The sequence below is a fragment of the Phocoena sinus genome, chromosome 11, assembly GCF_008692025.1.
Source record: "Phocoena sinus isolate mPhoSin1 chromosome 11, mPhoSin1.pri, whole genome shotgun sequence".
NCBI classification, from domain to species: Eukaryota; Metazoa; Chordata; class Mammalia; order Artiodactyla; family Phocoenidae; genus Phocoena; species Phocoena sinus.
Genome location: NC_045773.1, coordinates 73,981,574 through 74,003,542, shown reverse-complemented (window position 1 = coordinate 74,003,542; position 21,969 = coordinate 73,981,574). Strand labels below are relative to the sequence as shown.

General features: G+C 47.7%; 1 protein-coding gene across 1 annotated transcript in view; it reads right to left on the bottom strand.

Annotated features, from left to right (window-relative positions):
* LOC116762167 (POU domain, class 6, transcription factor 2-like) overlaps positions 1–21,969 on the bottom strand; it is a 76,936-nt gene that overhangs the window by 16,355 nt on the left and 38,612 nt on the right. The window lies entirely within an intron of this gene.

The window sequence follows — 21,969 nt, the reverse complement described above, 5'->3', positions numbered from 1 at the left end:
TTTTTTTTGTGGTACGCGGGCCTCTCACTGTTGTGGCCTCTCCCGTTGCGGAGCGGACGGCTCCAGACGCGCAGGCTCAGCGGCCATGGCTCACGGGCCCAGCCCCTCTGCGGCATGTGGGATCCTCCCTGACCGGGGCATGAACCCGTGTCCCCTGCATCGGCAGGCGGACCCTCAACCACTGCGCCACCAGGGAAGCCCTGCTCTCTTTTATTGTATTTTACTTTACATTTCCCAAGGCCTGTTAAATGGAGTGCCATGAAAATTCAGTTCCATGATGTAGAAATGCTGGAACATTTGGAGCTGAACAAAGTTAAACAGGACTTTTCGGCATCTTAACACAATAAAGGGCATGGCGATCATCCACAAGAAATGTAGAATTCAGGGTTTTCCAAATCTGCTTAACCTTAAAACCCCGTCTTTGGAGGAATATTTCAAGGAACCGGCATCGCTTTGGTCAATGCTTCAGTAGACATCAGCTCCTCTCATGAATGATGTACGGCACCCAGCAAGGATCGTGCATGGGCCGATGCTCATGAAAGACCAACGCCTCTGCCTTCCTTCAAGCCAGAAGAACAGAAATGCCTCATCTCCCAGAACTTTTGACAATTACAGGAGGAAGAAGCCCTTTGGCAAATGAGGGATTTGCTCCGGCCTTTGTGTTTCAGCCTGGGATCATGAGGGCATAGCCAAAGCTCTTCTTTCCACCAGAGGCCCTCATAAAAAGCCAGAGCCCTCAGTTGTTCATCACCAGCAGTACCAGCATCAGGGCAACAGAAGCACTGCAAAGCCTAGAAAAGTCCAGATCTGGCAGTGAGCCGTGATGACTCTTTTAAATACAACTCTTACCCTCCTGCTGGCCGCCTTTTGGACTTGGTCTAACTTCTTTTGAGGCCCCTGGTTAATCAACTCTCACCTCCTGGAGCCCCAGAGGCTCTCTTTGGTGGCCCATGTGACAAGGTTCTGGGACTTGTGTCCTTCTTCAGGATGCTTCGAACTGCCCTACAGCCTGGACATGGATCCATGAGCCAATTTTGTTTTCTTCAAATCCGGGGGAAGAGAGGAGCGGTCTGCTAGCTTCCTGGGAATGTTGGTGATGTCGGAGAGTTGGGGTAGGGATGGGGGAACTGTCGGGGCCAATCCAAGGGACGGGATCAGGACATTTGGAGAAGCCAGGCCAGTTCCCACAGGGCACCGACTTGGAAGCTTTGTAAACAGAGCTCACTTGGCAAAGGATCTGTGTGGCCACTGCCATCCATGGCAGCATCGCTGCTGGCAGAGTGTTTACTCCCATCACTTCCTCCTCATTTCCCCCTGACACTGTCCCTACAAAGAAGGATGGGAATTGGGTGAGAATCAGGCAGACGATATCCTCTGGACAACCATCAGGGTTTCTAAGAATCACACAAGCTGCTGCTGGCCAACTCATGTTTCTTCCTCTTCCCCTCCACGGGCATGAGTACCCAGTGAGGCAGCGAAGAAGCACAGCTCAGGAGCTGCGCGGGCTCTGTGAGACAGTGTGGTCGCTTTGCAGCTTGGAGCCTCAGTGTGTCCATCTGGGACATGAGCACAGTGGTTCCCTCCTGGCTTGTCTCACAGGGGCCTCTGAGATGCACGATGGGGAGAGGGGGCTGAGAGAACTAAAGACCAGCCTCCCCTCCATTTCCCCGAAGCTTTCCATTCCTGCACCTCAGCCTCTGTCCGCCATGAAGATCAAATAGAGACTCCCTCTCAGCCAACACATGAGGCCGCAGGAGACCAAAGGTCCCACCTCGTTAGATTCCAATCACAGAATTACATGGTGAAAGTCCCCTGAGCTGCCTTACCTGGGACTACAAATCATATCATAGAAAAGACAGCCCCCGCCCCCTTACCACTTACCCGCTCTAACTATGCCTGTCTCGTCTTCTCTGCCAAGCTCTTTCCTGGGAAGCTATCAGGACTGTGGCTGAGCACGTGTGACTTTGACCCTGACAAGACTGAACCCAAGGCGACCCTACCTCCATCTTCCTAACTGGTCCATATGGAGTGAGACGACAGGACCCCAGGGAAGAGAGAACAGAATGGGTTCATTTCTGCTCCTTCCCCACTCCCCCAAGCCAGCCTCCAGATCAGTGCTTCCAGTTGCAGACGCTCTGAAGCTGGTTCCCAAGAATATAAGTCAAATGGAAGACACCCAAGTAGAGAAGGTGCCTTTCCCCAGACAGAGGAGCCCTCCAGGGCACCCACAAAGAGCTCAGGATAAGCCCTTCCCATTTCTGTGCTGCATCTCCTTTATCCTCCTGATGGTAACTCACAAAGCCTTCATCAGCCCCGTCTCAGACTGCAGCATCTGTAGGAGTCCCAGCCCTTCACACACCCTCTCCGTCTGCAGGGACCTGACTGTGGTCATTGTTCTCGGCCTCGAACTTCCCTTCCCTGAAGTCCCAGCAAAACCGCCTGAGCTCAGAGCCTTGGGGTGACACAGGGAAGACACCAAGCTGTAATGTGGGAGGGTGAGGACCCAATAACCAAGACATGAGAGAAGTGGGGGGGGGGACACAGGAAAGGGAAGGAAAGGAGAAAAGACAGGAAGGGGTAGGAGAGAAGGGAAGGGAAGGGAGAAAATAGGAAGGGAAGGGAAAAGATAGGAAAGGAAAGGAAAGGAAAAAAAAAAAAAAGAAAAAGAGAAAGGGAGGAACACTTCACCACAAAACCTTTAAAAATGAACTCTCTTCCCCAACAGAGGGATGTAACGGGGAGGAAGGCCACGAAAGAGAGCACAGACAAGTAAATATAAATACAGTTATTTTAGGGCTTGGTGGGGAATGGATGCTGGTGGTCTCCAGCTTCTTCCCGGTGGGTCGGCGCTCATCCCAGGGAGGAAACCTGGGCCATGCCAGCCCTGGCCTTGCGGCCCGACCGGGTGGCCGGCGTGGAACCGCAGGGCGGCCGCAGGGGCGGAGGCTCAGCCGCACCTCAGAAAAGCAGGGGTGTAGGTGTGAACAGCACTGTGATATCTGGCCGAGGAAGGGCTAGTTCTCAAAGCCCCCATTCATGGACCCTACGCGCAGGAGCAGCAAACAGGAAAAAAAATGGTTTCCCAGTCGGCCTCGCAAGGTGGGTTCCTGTTTACTAATCAAAGACCACATCAAGAATGCAGGGTTACAAATGTTCCTTCTCAGGAGCACAGAAGCTGGTGGCTGGCTGTAAAAAAACTAAAAATCCCAACCGGTGGACAAAAAGCTGCCGCTAGAGGGGCGGGGCCACCGTGTTAGTTTCCGAAGGAAAATTCTACAAAAGGATGGGGGGGCCAGCAGCAGGCGTCCGTTGCTGAGGGCAATGTGCTCTCCATGGGGCTGGAAACAGGCCTCCTGTTGCCGGAAGCTCTTGGGTGGTGGGGTTAGCGGCTGCCCCGCACCCCCTTTCTTCCTGCTAGCCCCCTCTTCTTCCTTCTGAGCTGGTAGCAGTGAGAAACGCCCAAGGGGATTTTTTTTTTAAGATAATTAGCAATTAGTTCCCTGTGGAAATCGGGGAAAATCGAAAGGAGGCCCTTGGAGGAGGTTCAGAGAAATTCATTCACCAGGCAAGGCTGGGCCAGACCAAGAGGGTCCCCCCCCCCCCGCCCCCGAGGGTCCCCATTCCACCCATCGGAGACCAGGCTGCGCTTCCCACCTACAGCAGGGACCGTGGAAAAGGAATTAAAGAAGCAAACTGCAGATAAGATGGAGGCTCCCGCTCCCCTTTGAAGCTTAATTAAAGCAAACTGATCAGCCTTACGCTGGGCATGCTGCAGACTTCCCAAATGGCAGCGATAATCGCTAACAGGGAGCAATGTTATTCCAGAATCGGGGATGCACAGGAAGCTGGTTCAGGCTTCCAGTGCGGGTAGAGAAAAATCTGAACTGTGATAATTAAATACAAATCGCGCCTGGGGGCACACAAACAAACAAAAATCCTTGCTCTCTCCAGATAAGGGGGAAAGGGAGCAGCAGAAGAAATGGATTCAGGGCCATCTACATTTAATTTCATTCTCTGGCAGATCTAAACTGATTTCTGGGTGAGGGGGATCAAACAGACCTGTCAGCAGATCGCAAAGCCGTCTTGAATACGTGCAGGGTGTACCCCATCCAGCACCCAGACCACCGGTACCTTTTATGATTTCTTGACAATACAAATATTTGGCAGTGCTGAAATCGCCCCGATCGAATCAACCTGGGGCTTCACCTGCAGTTCTGAGGTGCTCTCCAAGAGTTTGCTGGAGCCCAGCCCCAAATAACCACTGCTCACCTTATTCTAATATGGCAGGGAACTATGTCCTCCTTCCCATGTCTGCTCACCACCCTCTGCAGGGGGAGGGAAGGTCTCCACTTGGTGTGTGTGGTTGTTGCTTTTGCTGTTGACTTGGCCCCTCTTGTTTTCCACACACAGGGCAGCCTAGTGGCCTGAGTCAGAAGACCAAGACTCAGACCTTCCGCTCTAGCCCTACAGCTGCAGGCCCTCCACCCTCCTGCCTGCAGAAGGAGGCCAAGGCCAAGTTCAGGCTGGGAAGCCATAGGGGAGAGCAGGCGTTTCTGAGACAGGGCCAAAGTCAAGGTTCAGAAGGGTTCACCTGAAGGGGGGCCGTGTAGGATGAGCAGGGGAGGGAAACGAAGCAGCAGCAGCTGCAGCTGTGATGCCTCAAGGTGCCCAGGGAACACCAGGCAGGTAGGTGCCATCATCCATGAGGCTGCCGTTTGCTTCTTCCACAGAATAAGATTTCACCTGTGTTAAGACACTGACACGTCTGCCTCATCGTTCTCTTTGAAATTAGAAGTTCTTGGAGCATACAATGTGGGTTTCACTCAATGCCATTTTGGCCTTACTTAGAGAAGGTGGTATAATTTTCCCTCTTCACAGGTGAGAAAACAGGTACAGAGAGGTACAGACTCAGGAGGAATCCAGGCAGGCTTCCTGGCCTATAAGGAGGGGCCCTGAAGATCTTTCAAGAAGCCTGGAGAAATCTGTACTTGCTTGCTAAGCACCTGTCTCCAAAAGCCTCAATGTCAAGGGTTCCCCGTGAACCTAACCCATGAACTTGATGTATAACTTCCTCCATGCGCCCATAAACTTCAATGCCTCACCAACGTGTGGAGGATGAGGTCCCGGACAGCAGCTGAAGGACCATGCATTCCATCCTTACCCCGCTGAGCCGGGCCTATGAACAGAGCAATTTCTATCAGACCCCAGCCCCAAGTGCCCCTGGATCCCAGAGAGTGGAAACATGAAATTCAGCCCTGTTCCTCATCACACAGAGACACCCCCCACCACCCCCACCACCCCACCCCCACCCCCACCCCCGCCAAAAAGTCTCAGACAAGCCCCATGGCAAAGCCAACAAAATTCAGTGTTTCTCCCCAGGCCACACCATGCTACAAAGTGACTACCGACCCCCTTCTTTTAGCGATTGCCGTGCTTCCTTCCTCCTGCCTGGGAGATTGGTGAGATAGTAAGTTACTAAACGGGCAGCACCTTGTGTTTGTGTGCCCGCAGTCCGGAGTAGACCTCGATTCCCTGGTCCCGCAGTCCGGAGTAGACCTCGATTCCCTGGTCTCTCCCTGCCATCATTCAGTCTGAGCCCAGAGCCTATAAGCCCCTCCCCAGGCCTTCCTCCTGCGAAGCCCGTGGCTCTTTGGGGCATGTTCCCCTCGCTGCAGCCAGTTAGTGAACCTGGCTTTATGTGGTGACTTGCATTCTTGGTGGTTCTTATCTGTTGGAAAGAGCAATGCTGGGGAAGTAACTGAGGCTAAGCCTTGGGTCTGACCACAGCCTCTGCAAACCCAGCTTCCACAGGGATGATACTGATACTCTGCTGAGATATCACCTCGTTATCAACGCCTAGTCTTCCAGAGGGAGGTCACAGGCCCCAACCGTGGGGTCAATGGCTCTGTATCTCCTTCCTATTTCTCCTGGAGGCCACTTCTCCGGTTTGGGTCCAGGGTTCTGAGAGGGGGAAAGAGCAGAGGTATATACCCTCTGAGCTCTGAAATGTACATGTTGACTTTGTCTTATTGTTGCTATTTTTTTTAATTGAAGTGTAGTTGATTTACAATGTTGTGTTAATTTCTGCTGTACAGCAAAGTCACTCAGTTATACATATACATTCTTTTTCATATTCTTTTCCATTATGGCTTATCACAGGATATTGAATATATTTCCCTGTGCTGTACAGTAGGACCTTGTTATTTACCTTATTGTTGCTATTTTTAATTTTTACATTGAAAATAGTCTTTTTTTTCTGATTCAAAAATAATAAACAGTGCAAAAAATTCAAACTCTAGAAAAACATAAGAAACTAAATCTAACCTGAAATCCACTAGTCTGTTAATCACCACCAACGTTTTGGTAATCCATCTCTTTATATCTCTGTCCGTGAACATAACATTCGCTTTCTATGTAAGTGGGAGGTCATACGTACTGGTGTTCTTATGTGGTGCACACCTTTTTCTCTTTTATGGTCTTTTTTCTTATCTCCCACCTCCCCGTCTTCAACGCTTCCCCTGCAGGGCACCAATGCTGCCTAATATGCCCTCTTCCCACCCTGATCTTCATGCTGCTTTCTCCACACAGCAGTGGAGCATGATAAAAGCCCTGGTCCCGGGAAAGTTCTAGATTTTGACGATGGACCCTGGACAAAGAGACAAAGACAGAGATCCACACTTGCAATTAAGGAATCTCTGATGAGAAGTCAGAAGACCTCTAACCCGTACATGTTGAATGTGGTGCTATCATTTTAAAGACTGTTGCTAGGCCATAACTGAGTTCTGCTCAAAATATACCGACTGGAAGAACAAACAGAGCAGCCCCAGATGTCCTCCTCTTCCTCCCAAAACAAAGTTGGGTAGGGTGTGGTGGGAGAGGGCATCCTATGTGGATTTCAGCACACCCTGTAGCCCCTTTAGATGGTACTTCCAGTCCGTTCTGTGTGTATGGCAGGGATCTGGTCAGGATGGTACCAAACCAGGGTGTCACTAGCCTCCTTGGTGGCTCCACTGCCCACGCAGGTCTCCCCACAATTGCAAAGAACTCCTCAACCCGACCAAACAGAATTCCCCTCTGCTCCCACAGAGCAGCTACTTGCTTTCTCTCATTTCTGATTATTTCACATCGTTCACCGTCCTGTGTAACATCCTCAAGACATCAGCCATGCTCGATGGCCACTTCCTAATGCGCTGCTTTCCACAGCATGTGGTAAAGATGGATGTCATTTTAATCAACTCTATGTTTTGAAAATACAGATGTACACTAAAGATGAATTTGATGGTGGCTATTTGTTTAAGAATCAATTTGTTGCATAAGACAGGGATATCCTAATTGGGGCTACAAAAATTCATGATTGGCACCCAACATTTCAGAAGCATATTTGTTGCATTAAAGAGAGATGGGGGCGGGGGCGGGAGCGCATCTGGGTCCCTGTCTGTATGTGTGTGTTTCTGCATCCATAAGCTTGGGCCTCTGGTCTCTGGCCTTTTAAATCAGGACCAGGTTGCCTGCCACATACCTCTCTTCTGCCTGTCACTCACCAGAAGCGGCCCCCTGCAGGCTGAAACTCTGCTGTGCAAACAGGTGCGGCAGAGTTCATCCAAAAGAGTTGACCAAACCCATCCCCCCCCCAAAAAAAACCCAAAATGAAAGCTTTCCACTCAGAGCAGGCAAGCTTTACTTTTTTCAAGTAAGTGTTACTTAACAGAAGGCCTTGTAAAGCTCATAAAACCCTGGAACATCTGGTAAACGGTGTCAATTTTACACATTCTCCAGCACAGGGTACATGACTCCTGTTTCCACTGGCGTAACTCAAGGATACTGGTGCGTCTCCGGGCATCCTGCCCATCCTGATTTTCATGGGATGGTCCCAAGCCAACAGGTCATCTCTCCTTCCACCAGCCCAGCAACAGACAACAGAAAACCTCAGGACCTAGATCCAAGAGGCAAGGGACATGGTGGGGGAGTGGAGTCAGCCAAGGACGTCACTCCTGCTGTGACAGGCGCACACGGCACGCTGGGAGACGGGGAGGGGGCACAGACTAGGGTGCTGCATGTGAGGGGCAGCATGACGTCTCTGGGTGGCTTTAAAATACCATGAGAATCTGCGGTTTTAATATTTAGTCATTTATCCCAGTTGTTAAACATACCACCTTTGGCCTGAGTTGGATGCCAGGGATTGAGGGTTACTCAAAAACATTTAAAATCAATATTTCCAAAGTTGTCTGGAAATGAGGTCACAGTCCCATCAGCAGATGCTATTTGCTATACGTGTTTTTATATTCTGGCAACTGAGAACTCCAAAGGCTCCACTGTGAGATTCTGACTCTGCTATCAGAAGAAGGCTTCTTGCTTCCCTGATGGACTGTCTTCCCACTGTGTGACTTTCAACCCTAGCGATGGCCGTAAGAAAATGTCACAGAGACCATCTAAATTTTGAGTCCCCAAGCACACATCTCAGAAAGCAAGACCTCACCCTTTTGCAAACCCTCACACCCTTGCATGTCCCTTCGGGATGTATTTAGCTCTCAGGATTGTCCCAAAACCCAGGGATCAGGCAGTGCACGCACCCAGGAATGAGCCAAGGACACCTGGCTGTAGGAGGACTGACTGTGTGTTCTTCGGCAAGTCCCCCACTTAAGCCTCAATGTCCTCATCTGAGAAATTGCTCTGTGTTTCTCACAGGCTTGATGGGAGACTCAAACAACTTAATACACATGAATGTGGTCTGTAAGACATTCCACAAGGGTTACTTACAGTCATACCTGCGTAATTGCTGACCATTTTGTCTTTTCTATAGTCTTCCCTAAAAAACCCAGTTCTGGCTAATGAATGAACAGAAAGTCTGCTGAAAGATTTCTGGGAAAGAATTGTTGCTGCTGATGAAATACTGAGGTTAGAGAAGAGAGCTCTCTGGTATACCCTCTTCCCTGTGCTTCCTGACTTTGAAAGCAGAGCTGCAGCAGCCATTCTGTCATCATGAGACCACAAGCCCAAGAGTCAAAAGTCCATATGTTGAAGAGGGGAGGGAGGAGGCATAGATAGGGCTTGGATCCTTGAAGACATCACCAAACCAATGCCAACAAATGCCTGCTTTTGGACTTCTTGTTATGTGAAAAGAAATAAACTCTACTTGTATAAGTCACTGTCAGTTTTCTGTTCCTTGCAGCTAAACACATCAGTCCCTCTGTTAGCCACTTTCATATGACCTTGTATTTTCCTCTGTAGAACTTATCACAGTTATAATCACTTAATATATTCTTCAATCCTTAGTATAATTATCTGCTCAATGTCTCTATTCGCATCTACACTTTAAGTTCTGTGAAGGCAGGAACCACCTCTGTCTGGTTCACTGCTGAATCCTCAGATCCTCGCTCACTGTCCAACATATAGTAGTTGCTCAGTAAATATTGGTTGGTTAAGTGAATAGCTCTGGTTCTAAACGGACACTGGTCACTTCGTTTCTTACTCCCAGTAGTGTTTAGGTTCTGGGGACGTGGAGAGGCCACTCCACCATTTTACTTCCAACGCTAACTTGACTCAGATTTTTATGCCAGTCAGGCCACCCCCCTTGTGGAAGATAACACCCAACACCGAGCCCTTAGAGGACCCTCAGTAAATACTTGTTGAACAGAATTTGCAGCCTCCCAGAGTGGTTTTCAATAAACAAATGCATTCTGCCTTCTAAAGTCTATTTGAATCCTTTCTTCAGACATCTGAGCCTCAAGCCCAGCTTTGAGAGCAGGAAAACACAGGAAAATAAGTAATACCCACCCATACGGTTTCTGGATTTTGCTTCAAGAAGAAGCAAGAACATTTTCTCAGTGAAAAATCTTCCTTTTCTTGCAGCTCCCTGGGCTGTGTTACCACTTCTAGCCTCAGCTGGAACTAGCAACCCAAAAGCAGCCCCAGAAAAGAGAAGGAAAAAGAATTAAATCACACCACCCACAAGGGATCAGGAGTTTACAATATAGTTTCCCCGTGGTTGGCTGCGAACACCGTCTGGAGGGTGGTCTCTCCCTCCATCGCTGGTCCCCGCGTCCTCCCTGTGCGCCAGGGGTATATATTACCTTTCCCTCTGTTAAATGCCAACACACAAACTCCTGGAAATGGTCCATCAGCAATTCCAAGACAGGATCCCCCACATAAGGCAGGAGGATCCTGAGTTCCAGCTTCCTGTCTCCATTCATAATGTACCTTCCAAATGGAGAGAGAGACTGAGTCCTGAGGGGCCATAAAGCATAACAGTCAAGAACCAGGATTCCAGACCTGGGAATTCTGCCACTTCCTGGTAATATAATCCTGGCGTTTTATCCAATCTCCATAAAACTCACTCTCTGCATTGCTCAAATTGGGAAATAAATGAGATAACCCACGTAAAAGTGCAAGCTTGCCACAGAGTAAGCTTCGAAAAAACGTCAGATATTTTTATCCAGGCTCAACCAGACCCACACTTACCTATTATTAAACCATGCTTCAGGAGTCGTTAAATGGCTTTCAAGCTTTTTCTTCCTGATTGGCCAGTTCCCCCAGCCCTCTCTGGTCCTGCCTATGTTGCCTCTGAGTGCACCCGCCTCTCCTAGCCTCACTCTCTAAACGGGCTACTCCAGCTTGAGAGATGCCTTTTAGAGCCTTCGTGGAGCCTGGAAATGGCTATCTCGGTGAATACCTTAGTCACCCTGAACTTTGCTCTCCAGTTCTCTGCCAGGCAAGTTATCTCCCCTCAGCTTGTTTGCATCCTCTGAACATCAGGGGTAATAATTGCTCCCTTGCAGGATTGGTATAAGGTAGAAAAATGAAATAATATTTGCAAAGTGCCAAGCACATACTGGGCACTTAAATTGTACTTAATATTGCTAGTATTAATAAGAATATCATCATGATCAATGTTATTATTCAAGCTAATAATTATTCAATAATAATATTGATATCATTGATATAATATTGATATCATTCAAACAATATTGATATTCAATGATAGCGTTAATATTCAATAATATTATATGTTTATTATTCATATCATTAACATTATTAATACTGTTATTCAGGATTCAAGTTAGCATACGCCTGAGTTAACCGAAACAAACAAACAGACACACAAACAAACCAGAAGAAAGGGCAAAAAATGTTTTTCTTTTCTTAAAGCCGAGATGCACATTGGCAGTCGGCTGGGGTCTGGAAAGGGAGCCGGCCAGCCACCCAGCACGCCGCTGCTTCCTGGGAATATACTGCTTTAAAGCTGAAGCCCCACTGGGCAGGGTCCAGAGATGCCTGGCCCATGATGGCACCACCACACAAACAAAGAAGGATGTGTGCTTGCAGATACCTGTACAGATTTGGATGAAATAAAGTCCCCAGATGGACCCCACCAAGCTTATATTTTAGAAGGATTTCTTTCTCCCTCTATCCCTCCATGTGTGTGTCTGCCTCTCCCTGGCAATATTCTGGACTCCTGAAAATAGAGGTTTATTATGGAAATGCTGACAGACCCTTAAATAGAGCACTGTATTTGCAACACTGCAATTATGCCTCCATTGAAAAGCTCCAAAGAAAACATGATTTCCTTGAGCAAATAAATCACGCATGGCTCTAAAGGCCCAGATTTAAATCATTTGAGCCATAAAGAACAGTCGTGTTCCATATATAAAGGGAATATAAATAATAATGACCGAAAAAAGAAAAGAAAAAAAAACCTAGGCCTATACCAGGGAAACGTAGACAAACTTTTACGGTCTTCATAAAATTGGACCCACGTCTCACTACCATCCGACTGCATAAGTAGGCACCAGATTAGCCTCAGGACAGTGTTGATTTGATTGGCCTAGAAATTGCCCCTGAATAAATAAGAGATCCATATCTTCTCCCATGCACACCCGGCACAGGACTCCCGTTTCCCTCTCTTTGTCTCCCTCCCTCTCTCCCCCGCTCTTATCCTGACCACACCCTACCTCACCACCCCCGTCTCAGTCCCACCACTAACATTTGCTCTGAGACATTCCTCAGCGATATGATCTAAGGTTAGACCCTGCAATTAACCGCCTCAAGGCGATGCAGTAGCTCAGATGTGTCCAGTGACTACAGACAGGCTCTCACTCCCCATGGAAAATGACTTGTGCATTTCTCTGTGCTCTCAACACACATATCATTGAAGACATGAGGCCACCGATCCTTGAGACCAGCACCTTGACAAGCAGCGTGTGTTTGACATGCAACCTGTGTCTGCAGCCTGGGTAAAATTCGCTCCAGATTTCACAGTCACCATACCAAGCACTGAAAAAGGGGCCCTTCTGTGACTCTGCAGCAGCTCTCAGCAGTAATCAGAGAAGCCCAGCACGGTACTGGAGGACAGGCTTTTTTTTTTCTTTTCCAGCCAGATTGTGGTTTGCTTATTTTCAAACAGTTATTGATACTTCCAAATGGCAGTCACTAAATGACAGGTTTGATTTAGATGATTATCAAAAATGAAACTCGTAATGTTTGAGGCTATAATTCCTTTTCTTAATAGCAAAAGAAAACCTGCGTTATAACTATATAGACCTCATGTGCTTATCCATACTTATTTATACCTACAAAAACCAAAAGTGTTCTATGGCTTAGTTTTTTTCAACAACGTAACTATATCCAGATATTTTTCAGATGTAATTTTCATATTTGGGGGTGAATTCTCTCCTACGAGGCCTTTCAGATTACAAATGAGAGATTCAATTATGTTCCTTCTGATTTTCTTATCAAGTTTGTTTTATTATGTTCTGATCCTTTGAAAACTGGGTAACAGAGAGTAGCCTAAAGCTACATACAACCCCTATAAACTCAGGGCGCCTGTGACCCCGGCTTGGTACAGGGCTATATTAAAAGCAATTCGATAGGAAACAAATATACTTGAAAGCAATTTAAATCACTTTTGCTTCTTTTTAGAAAAACTAAATTGGGGATGGTGGGGGGAGACACGTGTTTAATATAATAAAACAACTTTAAAACCCTTGTATGGACTAAATTGTGTTCCCCCTAAAAATCATATGTTGAAGCCCTAACCCCCAGTGTGACTGTATTTGGGGATGGGGCCTTTAAAGAGGTAATTAAGGTTAAATGAGGTAATAAGGGTGGGCTCTAATCCGATATGACTGGTGTCCTCATAAGAAGAGGAAGAGACACCAGGGATGCATGCACACAAAAAAAGGCCGTGTGAGGACACAGCAAGGAGACAGCCACGTGCAAGCCAAGGAGAGAGACCTCAAGAGAAACCAACCCTGCCAACACCTTGATCTTGGATGTCCAGCCTCCAGAATTATGAGAAAGTAAATTTTGGTTGCTTAAGCCACCCAGTCCGTGGCATTTTGTTATGGCAACCGTGGCAAATGGCAACCGTGGCAAACAAATACAAGGCTCTTTAGATGTCTTTCATGCTTATTCTCTCTCATACCTGTCATTGCTTCCCCACACAAAAAAATCCACTTACTCCCTCTCTCTCTATGGCCCTCAAACTCTCCCCAATGCCCATTTCACACCTGCTTTCACTTCTCCCTTCCTGCTCCCCGCTGGGGCTTAGCTCTCTATTATCAACTAGGTCACCCTGGCTGTCTTAGGCTTAACCCATCTTATCCTGTCCAATATCAAAGATCCCAGAAAATTAAAAGCCTTCCTCCGAGAGGTGGATGGGGAGAGAGGCTCTGAATATTATCACAATCTGCTGTCCTTGTTACAGACTTTAAGATGATAACGTAGGAGCAACTAGGACAAGAAAGAAAGGGATGAAGGTCGAAAGGACAGGAGTGCGAACAGAGCAGCAGCACTGCTTACACGATGTCAAACGTTCAGTAGAAAAGACCAATTATTTCTCACCATTAAAAAAAAAGAATCCAAATGTTTGACTAATGTGTTTGCCATCCTGACAAACTAGACTGAAAGTTTTGACATCCTAGCCACCTGGTATGAAGGTAGCCTGCTTGAAAAGGGTGTGTTCAAGTCTTATCACCAGGCTGGCTCTCTCCAGGTGGAGGCAGAAATGAAGCCAGCCTCATCTGGCCACCCCTAACAGAAGAAAAACGAGGGAGAAAGAAGGGAGCTGTAAATACTCAATGGAATAAGGACCATTTAAAAAGCACCAACAGAAAGTCTGATTTTTGGTTTGGGATGGACTTGTTTACAATCGACAACCGAAATATTTAGAAATGTCGTGGGGAGAAAAGGTCACCACCAACTCTGACAAATTCTACTGTTAGCAGAGTGCCTGTAAATCTGGATTCAGGCATCTGGGTGCAATTATGACAGCATTTCCAACACACCCTTCACCTTTAAAGCCCTTTCGCCAGCATTAACTAATGAATCCTCCCAACACCCTGGGGGGGGAGGTGTGATTATTTCCGTCTTGGAGAGAGAGGTAAGGTGGCCCAAAGAGGGTTCCACCTTCCCCAGGCCTGAGAGAGAGGTGACGCCTCTGTTGTAGGAGCCACCCAGAGAGGAGGCCACCAGCTTACAGCTGCTGGTCCCCAAGGACAGACACAGTTCCTCTCTCTCGGGGTAAGGAAAGCTCATTTCTGCACCCAAATGGGGACCTCTCCTCCAACCATTAGTTTTCAGAGTCTTCTTGCAACACACGCTGGCTTTATCTAGTGTCAACTCAGCTAAACTGTAACTGGGATTCCCAGAATTCCCTTCCCTCTAAGGCTCCAGATTAGGGTTGGCCACCAAAGAACTTGGAGTGGGATTTCGGGGGTGGAAGACAAACAGCCTCCATCACACGGGGAAGGTGGTGTAGAGCACCAAGCACCTTGGTGGCCTGCACCTGTTGCCACTGGTCCACAAGCCCACTTTGTGGGAGGAGATCCTACAAGATCGCCTCCTTCAGCTTCTCTGAGTCCTGGGCCGGGCATGCATGCAGTTCCATGGAGAGACGGGCACCTGCTTCTGCAGGGCATCCATATGGTTGAGGTTAGAGGTGACGAGTGATGCACACAGGTTCCAGGATGTCTTCACGGGCTTCTCGAAGGTGCGTTCCAGTTTGCCCTTGGCCCTCTCCCACTTCAAATCCAAGCTTTTCTTCCCAACTGTCGACACTGACCTGCAGTGACTTCAGGCCACGCTCAGACAGAGGCAACAGCCTTCCACAGATTTCTTCACCAGCCGCAGATGGGTAAGCTATAATCCTTACAGAAAATCTCTTATTGACCATATCACTCATAGTGATTTGGCTTCCTTGATCAAACCCTAACTGACACAGAGCATTTGACTAATTATGCGATCATAGAACCTCCAAACAAAGTGGGGCCCCCACCAGGGATCTCAACCCCAGGAAGCCTACAAGGCACGTACGATGAGGTACACAGGCTGGATGGCTCCGTTTGTCTCTTGTAGGTAGTCTGCTTGGCCTCCTCCCCTGGGAACCAGGATCAGAAGACCTGTGAATCGGAATTCTAACCCAAAAGCACATTCCCACTCCTCTCTGCTCCCTCATACTCTCTCCCATCACAGTGACCCCAGCCTGTACTCTTACAGGTCAAGGGTCTATTTAATGAGGTGCTGCCTAAAAGATACTCCACCCATGTACGTTTCCAGTGTCAAGGGTGAAGCTAATTTGGGGTGCAGTGGACTCACTAAGCAATTTACATATTTTCCAAGAAAGGCCAAATCGGGAAGAAAGAGAGAAAAGGTTCAGTACAATCCTCCCAAGGGGCCACCATTTATCTAAGATGAGTGCAGTCGTATTGCCTCAAATCCACACCATAAGGAGAACTGGGGCGTCTATGGACGAATGCTGGTCACTTGCCTATTTGCCCTCAGATCCAGTCCCCACCATTTCCTTGCTCTCTGTATTCAAAGGGGGAGACCCCAGGAAACTCCCAAGGCTACCTCGCCCACTGCTACCTGCTTGGTTTGGCCAAAGGGAAGCACAGGCAAGAGATTGGAGGGTGGACTGGAAAGAGAAGCCAGGTGTTCACTTTCACCCCATCCTGTACTTCAGGCCCAGTCTTCCCCATTCAGCACAACTGTTGAACTTCCCACGGAACCAGATTCCAAGAGATAGCCCAGGCTCTTGAGCTCAGGTAATGCCTCTACTCCTCCAGCCCTAGAAAGGAAGAGTAAGCTGTACTTGCTAATATTGGGGTTGCCTTACCTTCCAAGCTTGCTCTTGCAATTCTTCTAAAAATCTTTGTAACTAATTTCCCATATTAAATTTCTTCTATGATATTACTCTGTGTGAGTTTTGTTTTTTCTTGAGAGACCCAGGCTGATGCATTTGCTTTCAACCCTGAGGAATAGAATTTGCCAACGCTGACTTCCTTCCAAGATTTCTAAGCTCCCTGGACTAGCATCATTTTGTAAAATTATTGTAGATAACAACACACAGAGTGCTGCAGAAGAGGAAAACTGAATGATAACTCTGCACCCGGCCTTTCTGGGTGGGGGTGTGCAGGGTTGACTCAAGTCTCCCATCTAACCCAACGAGAGCAGACATGTACCAGAGGAGTTCCTCAAGGGATGGCCATGGGTTTCTACTCATGGTAAGTAATGGGTTTCCACACTGTCCTACCTGAAGCTCACAGCTTTCATGTAATCACCAGCCTATGACCTGCTAGGCCCTGGAGAGCTGTGACGGACAACGCGACTGACCTCAAGAAACGTCCAGTCAAGTAGTCAAGCGTGACCGTGTGTGTGCTCATTCTAGGATCAGCCCTTACCATTAAAACAGAGGGGAGTCAACTGGCCCCGCTGGAAGGAGTCTGTAGCTGTGGCTTAGAATGACCTGCTCCAATCAAGCCAATCAGATCAGTTCATCGTAGACTAAAACCTTTGAGGTCACTTGGGTAGGGCTGCTCATAGACAGAAAGCTAGACTCTTCAAGCTCAACCTCACAGCAGTGCCCATCGCTAAAGTCACGCAGATAGAAAGGGCAGCGACATGCACCCCCAGGGAGGAAACCATATTCTTCTTCTCAAAGTTCAGAGCCCAGTCTCTTCTGGGATTGGACATTCCAGCCCCTCCTTTCACTGCCCTGTGTGCTCTGATCATATATCAGTCTAATCAACTAAACCTTCAAGGCTTGCCTTGTCTTACATGTTCAGAAGAGCTTACCTTCCCTCTTTCTCCTTCCCTAAGCCAGATACTGACCCCGCCACTCTTCAAGTCCCTTAGGATCATGCCTCCATCTCTTCCTTCTCAATCAGCTCTGTGTCTTTCCTCAGCACCTGGTAGGCTCTGGCACACTGAAGTCCATCAATGGGTCTTTACTTTTTGAATGAATGATTGCATGGGTGCACGGATGATTGGTTTGGAGTGGGAAGCAACCACCGATGGATTCCCTAGGAGTTGTCTGCAAAGCACTGGTCTAGAAATCCTGCTTTAAATATGGTAACACTTCCACCCTTGATCATCATTAGAGCTGAACGGCAGAAATAAGACTTACAAGGAGGAATGCGGAGTAACGCTGAAACTCCATCCCTGGGCACAGACCAGGACCAGGGTGTGCAGAGGTGACCAGACCTGCAAAACTGTGACCAGACCTGCAAAACTAGTTTCGTCCTAAAATTCAGCCAATTCTAGAAAATCAGGATGTCTAAGGAAAGGTCTGAAGCATTCATTTTGCAGAGTGCCCCCATGAAGCTGGTTCGGTGTGGATCCAATATTTTAAAATCTTCCACTGGCACTTCCAGTTGTAGAAAATATGGATCACAACAGACTACAGGCAGATGGCTCCTGTGTTTTCCTTTGCCAAAGTGTCCTGCAGACCCAACACCCACAGACAATGCCCTCTCTCTGCAGAGGATAAGTTAGACACCAGGGAGGTGTCTGTTAGTAGCTGTAAGACTCTCCCTTTTCCCAGACTTTAAACTTTGGTCTCTAGCTTGTTAAAGATAGAAGGTAGACTCCCATGGGGCCCAGACTTGTGCCCAGCCTACTAGAAATAATCAGGAAGCCAGAGATGACTCAGCGCCTACTTTAGACCCAGGATGACTTTTCTACCAGCCAGCGCTATTGTTCTGAGGTACCCAACCCTCGAGGTTCCTGACCTTGCTTGCCTTGACCTCCAAGACATGTTTGCCCTGTCCTGCCATGACAAATCTACTAGTTGGGCCTCAGGCCTGACCTCTGAAGACATCAAGTTCATCATTCTTGGCCTGCAGACCCCTAGTCTCGATTCGTGATCCATCTCTGCATGTCCAGTCCTGACAGGAGCCACCCACACCTCAAACTGTGAGTACCTCTCCCTCAGGAGACAAACAAAACAAGACATAAACCAGCAAAAGACCTAGATAAAGATTAGATGGCAGATTTGCAGTGGCTTGGGCGCCATGCAGAATTAACACAGAATGCCTCGTGCCGTAGATGAGACCACAGCCCCCAAACAAGCCACCTCCAACCGTCCCCCACTTTGCTGAGACAGGGTGGCAAAGGCCTGCCCTCTCTCTGCCTTCTAGGCAGGAAGTCTTATATGGCTCTTGCATTCCATCCAAAAGACAAAAGAGGGGGTGGATTTCTCTGAACCCTCGCCAGGTCGCATTGAGGTGGGTGTTGGGTCTTTTGAAACTGTCAGACTGAGTATGCTTCTGATTATGGGGTTCCCAAGACTCTGAGCCAGTTTTTTTTAAAAGCACATACATTTTCTTTCTGGACCACAGCCACATTGCTCTGGCTATGTTAATCCCCCCAGTAGTCACAGTGCTTCCCAGGACATCCAGGGAGTTGCTTGTTTTAGGGAAATCCTGTTAGATTGAACTCTGTTCAAGAATGTGCCCAGTGTACTTCAGCCCAGAAGCAAAGTGAATTTCGCCTGGAGAGTTCAAAGCACTTGGGTAATTGGGGGCCGGGCAGGGATGTGCATCTGAGGGGTCAGTTAGCTCAGCCCTGCAGCATTCTGACCTGCCATCTTGGGGATGAACTAGCTACTGGAAGGTTCTCAAGATGACCCAATTAATGAAAGAGTGGTGTGGGCAGCTGTCAAGTGGGCCTTACTGCACCTTGTGTTCTAAGACCTTCCTCTCCCACCGGGTTCTCTGGGCCCTCTCTGGGCCCGGGAATTCTCAGTGCAATCACTTTGCTGATAGGAGAGTATGTTGCCCTTTCCAAACGTTTACCAAAACTTGCCTGACCTGGGTCCCTACGCTGATAATAAGGTACGATCATTAATCCCTGTTAATGTATTTATAAGGGTAACCTTAAAAATAACTGGAAAAGGACATTTCCTTTATGACGGGAATTTAACCACACCAGTTGTTTGCCTCCTTCATCCCAAGAACTCTCCACTTCTGATTCAAGACCACGTAGAGGTTCACCATGATGGATATGAAGAAGGAAATCGGAGAGGCCGTATGCTATAGTGGGGAGAACAACACCACTAGGAATCAGGGACTTCTGTCTCCCGGCTCTGCCATTAGCAAGTTATGAGATCCTGGGTACTCACTTCATCTCTCTCGTCCCTTATGTACATGAAGTCCAGGAAGGTCCCAGGAATAATGGCAATTTGGTGGTTCAATAAAGTCACACAGCCCCGAGGACTGCCTGTAAGGGGGTGCTCTCTAAATATTTGATGAACAGATGTACACCGACCATAGACTAGCCTGCAGGAGAGTTAAGACCTTATGACCACTTACGTACACTTGTATGTTGATCAGATTCTTTCCCAATATTGGGTTTTCTTTAGTTGAGGGAAGGAGAGGGAGAAAATAAAAGAAAGGGGGAGGGCTTCCCTGGTGGCGCAGTGGTTGAGAGTCCGCCTGCCGATGCAGGGGACACGGGTTCGTGCCCCGGTCTGGGAGGATCCCACATGCCGCGGAGCGGCTGGGCCCGTGAGCCACGGCCGCTGAGCCTGCGCGTCCGGAGCCTGTCCTCCGCAACGGGAGAGGCCACAACAGTGAGAGGCCCGCGTAACGCATAAAAAAAAAAGAAAGGGGGAGAGACAGAGAAAAAAATGAGCTGGAACATAAAACTGGCCATCAAGGAAAGAGAAAGAAAGCAGAAAGGGAGAGCAAAGGTAGCAGCACTGAGGAAGAAATGAGGTTCCTTCATAACTTCATTCAACCCTGCTTCCCTTTCTCATCGCCAGTTCAAATATACCACATGGCATGTGGCCCTGGAGTTAATCAAGCTGCGAGACAATGTTCTGAATTTGAACTAGACTCTACCTCTTCTTTTAGAAAAGGTATTTAACCATGATTACTTTCAAGGAAGAGATTCTGGGAATATTATGTTGTGCTCTTTAGAAAATAAGATTTTATAAAATGTGAACATTGGGAAATTTTAGACATGATCAGGTTTTACTGACTAAATTGCTGCTTTTATAAAAGTTAATAAATTTAATAAAAACACACTACTGATATACGTGAGGCTCAAATTTGCCAATAGCCTTTTTTTGTTATTAAAAATCTATCCTCCATCTGTGACACTACGAGTGAATTATATATGTAATATAACGTAACATAAAAATGAATTGTATATATATGAAGTACATAGCTATCTCTATATGACACAGACAATATTACTTATTAAAATACTGGAGCAGGGCTTCCCTGGTGGCACAGTGGTTGAGAGTCCTCCTGCCGATTCAGGGGACACGGGTTCGTGCCCCGGTCCGGGAAGATCCCACATGCTGCGGAGCGGCTGGGCCCGTGGGCCATGGCCGCTGAGCCTGCGCATCCGGAGCCTGTGCTCCGCAACAGGAGAGGCCACAACAGTGAGAGGCCCGCGTACAACAACAACAACAACAACAAATTCCGTAGAGTTCTTTTCTGAAAAACTAATTAAATAAAATCCATAGTCCTCACAATGGCTTCAATCTTCTACGTGACCCAGTCCCTTTTCTGACTCATTAGTGGTCATGAAATCAATGTAATAGATTGAAACAAAATTTTTATGCGATAAATGAGAAAAGGATAGAAAACATCAGCATTTCATAAAACTTGTACTTCCATTTTGTGGAGGTGTTTGTAATGTCACGATCTAAAATAAAATTTTCACTCTGGGTCACCGTTAAAAGGGTTGAAAAGTACTGATTTAGAAGAATTTATTATAGTCCTGATTTGGGGTGATTAAGACCTGAATTGAAGTGGGAGCTACGTGAGAAAGAATAACAAAAACGATAATAACTATTATTATTATTTTATATAATCCTCACAGTAACCCTGCTGGGTAGGGTTTATTGTGTTATTCTGATTTTTCAGAGACAGAATAGTAGAGAGTAAGTCACACAGCAAATAAGTGGAAGAGCCTGATTGGAACACAATTTGTGTTCTTGGTTCCTCTCTTTACTCCAGATCCTACGGCCCTACGACTAGGCTATCTGCTTCTTCTCAAAGGGGACTGAGGGAGGCAGAAAGCTAAGAAAATTTAGAGTCAATATTGACACTAAGACTTCAGTCCTGAGTGGCTAAGAGAATGCTTGTACAAATGTCCAAAATGGACACATCAGCAGAGACGATTGGTTTGGGAGGAGAGTGGGATAAGCGTGAATTTAAAGTGATGGAGGGACATCCAAGTGTCCAAGTTTCAAGTCAAAAGAGAACTTCAAGCCCTTGGGAGAGATCACTGGGATTTGGGTTTGCACATCTCTGGGTCAGAGCCAGCACTTGTCCCCTCTGTGCAAAGGAGCACCTCCTATACCCTAGAAGGGTTGGCTGGCCCTTGTGAACTGTGCACTGACCTCATCATGGTGCCAGTATCCTACTGACACCTTCAAATTCTGAGGAACCATCAGCCTTTCCCTGTGAGCACACCTCCTCACCCCCTCTAAACTGTAGTCCTCCACTCAGAGGTCATAGAACATGCTAGAGTCACTTCCTGTTCTGCGGCTTCAGTCTCTGAGGGCATCTCAGACCTCCTCTAACTCCATCCCCCGTCGCACGGAGAGGCATTCATCAAACCTCTCCCTTGACTCCATGATCAGCCATCCTGCACAGCTCGCCCAGTCTCTCTTGCTGCCACGTGAACTGGTTGCTCTCAGAAGATGTGGGCACCAGACAGGCTGTAGCCTTCTGCCAA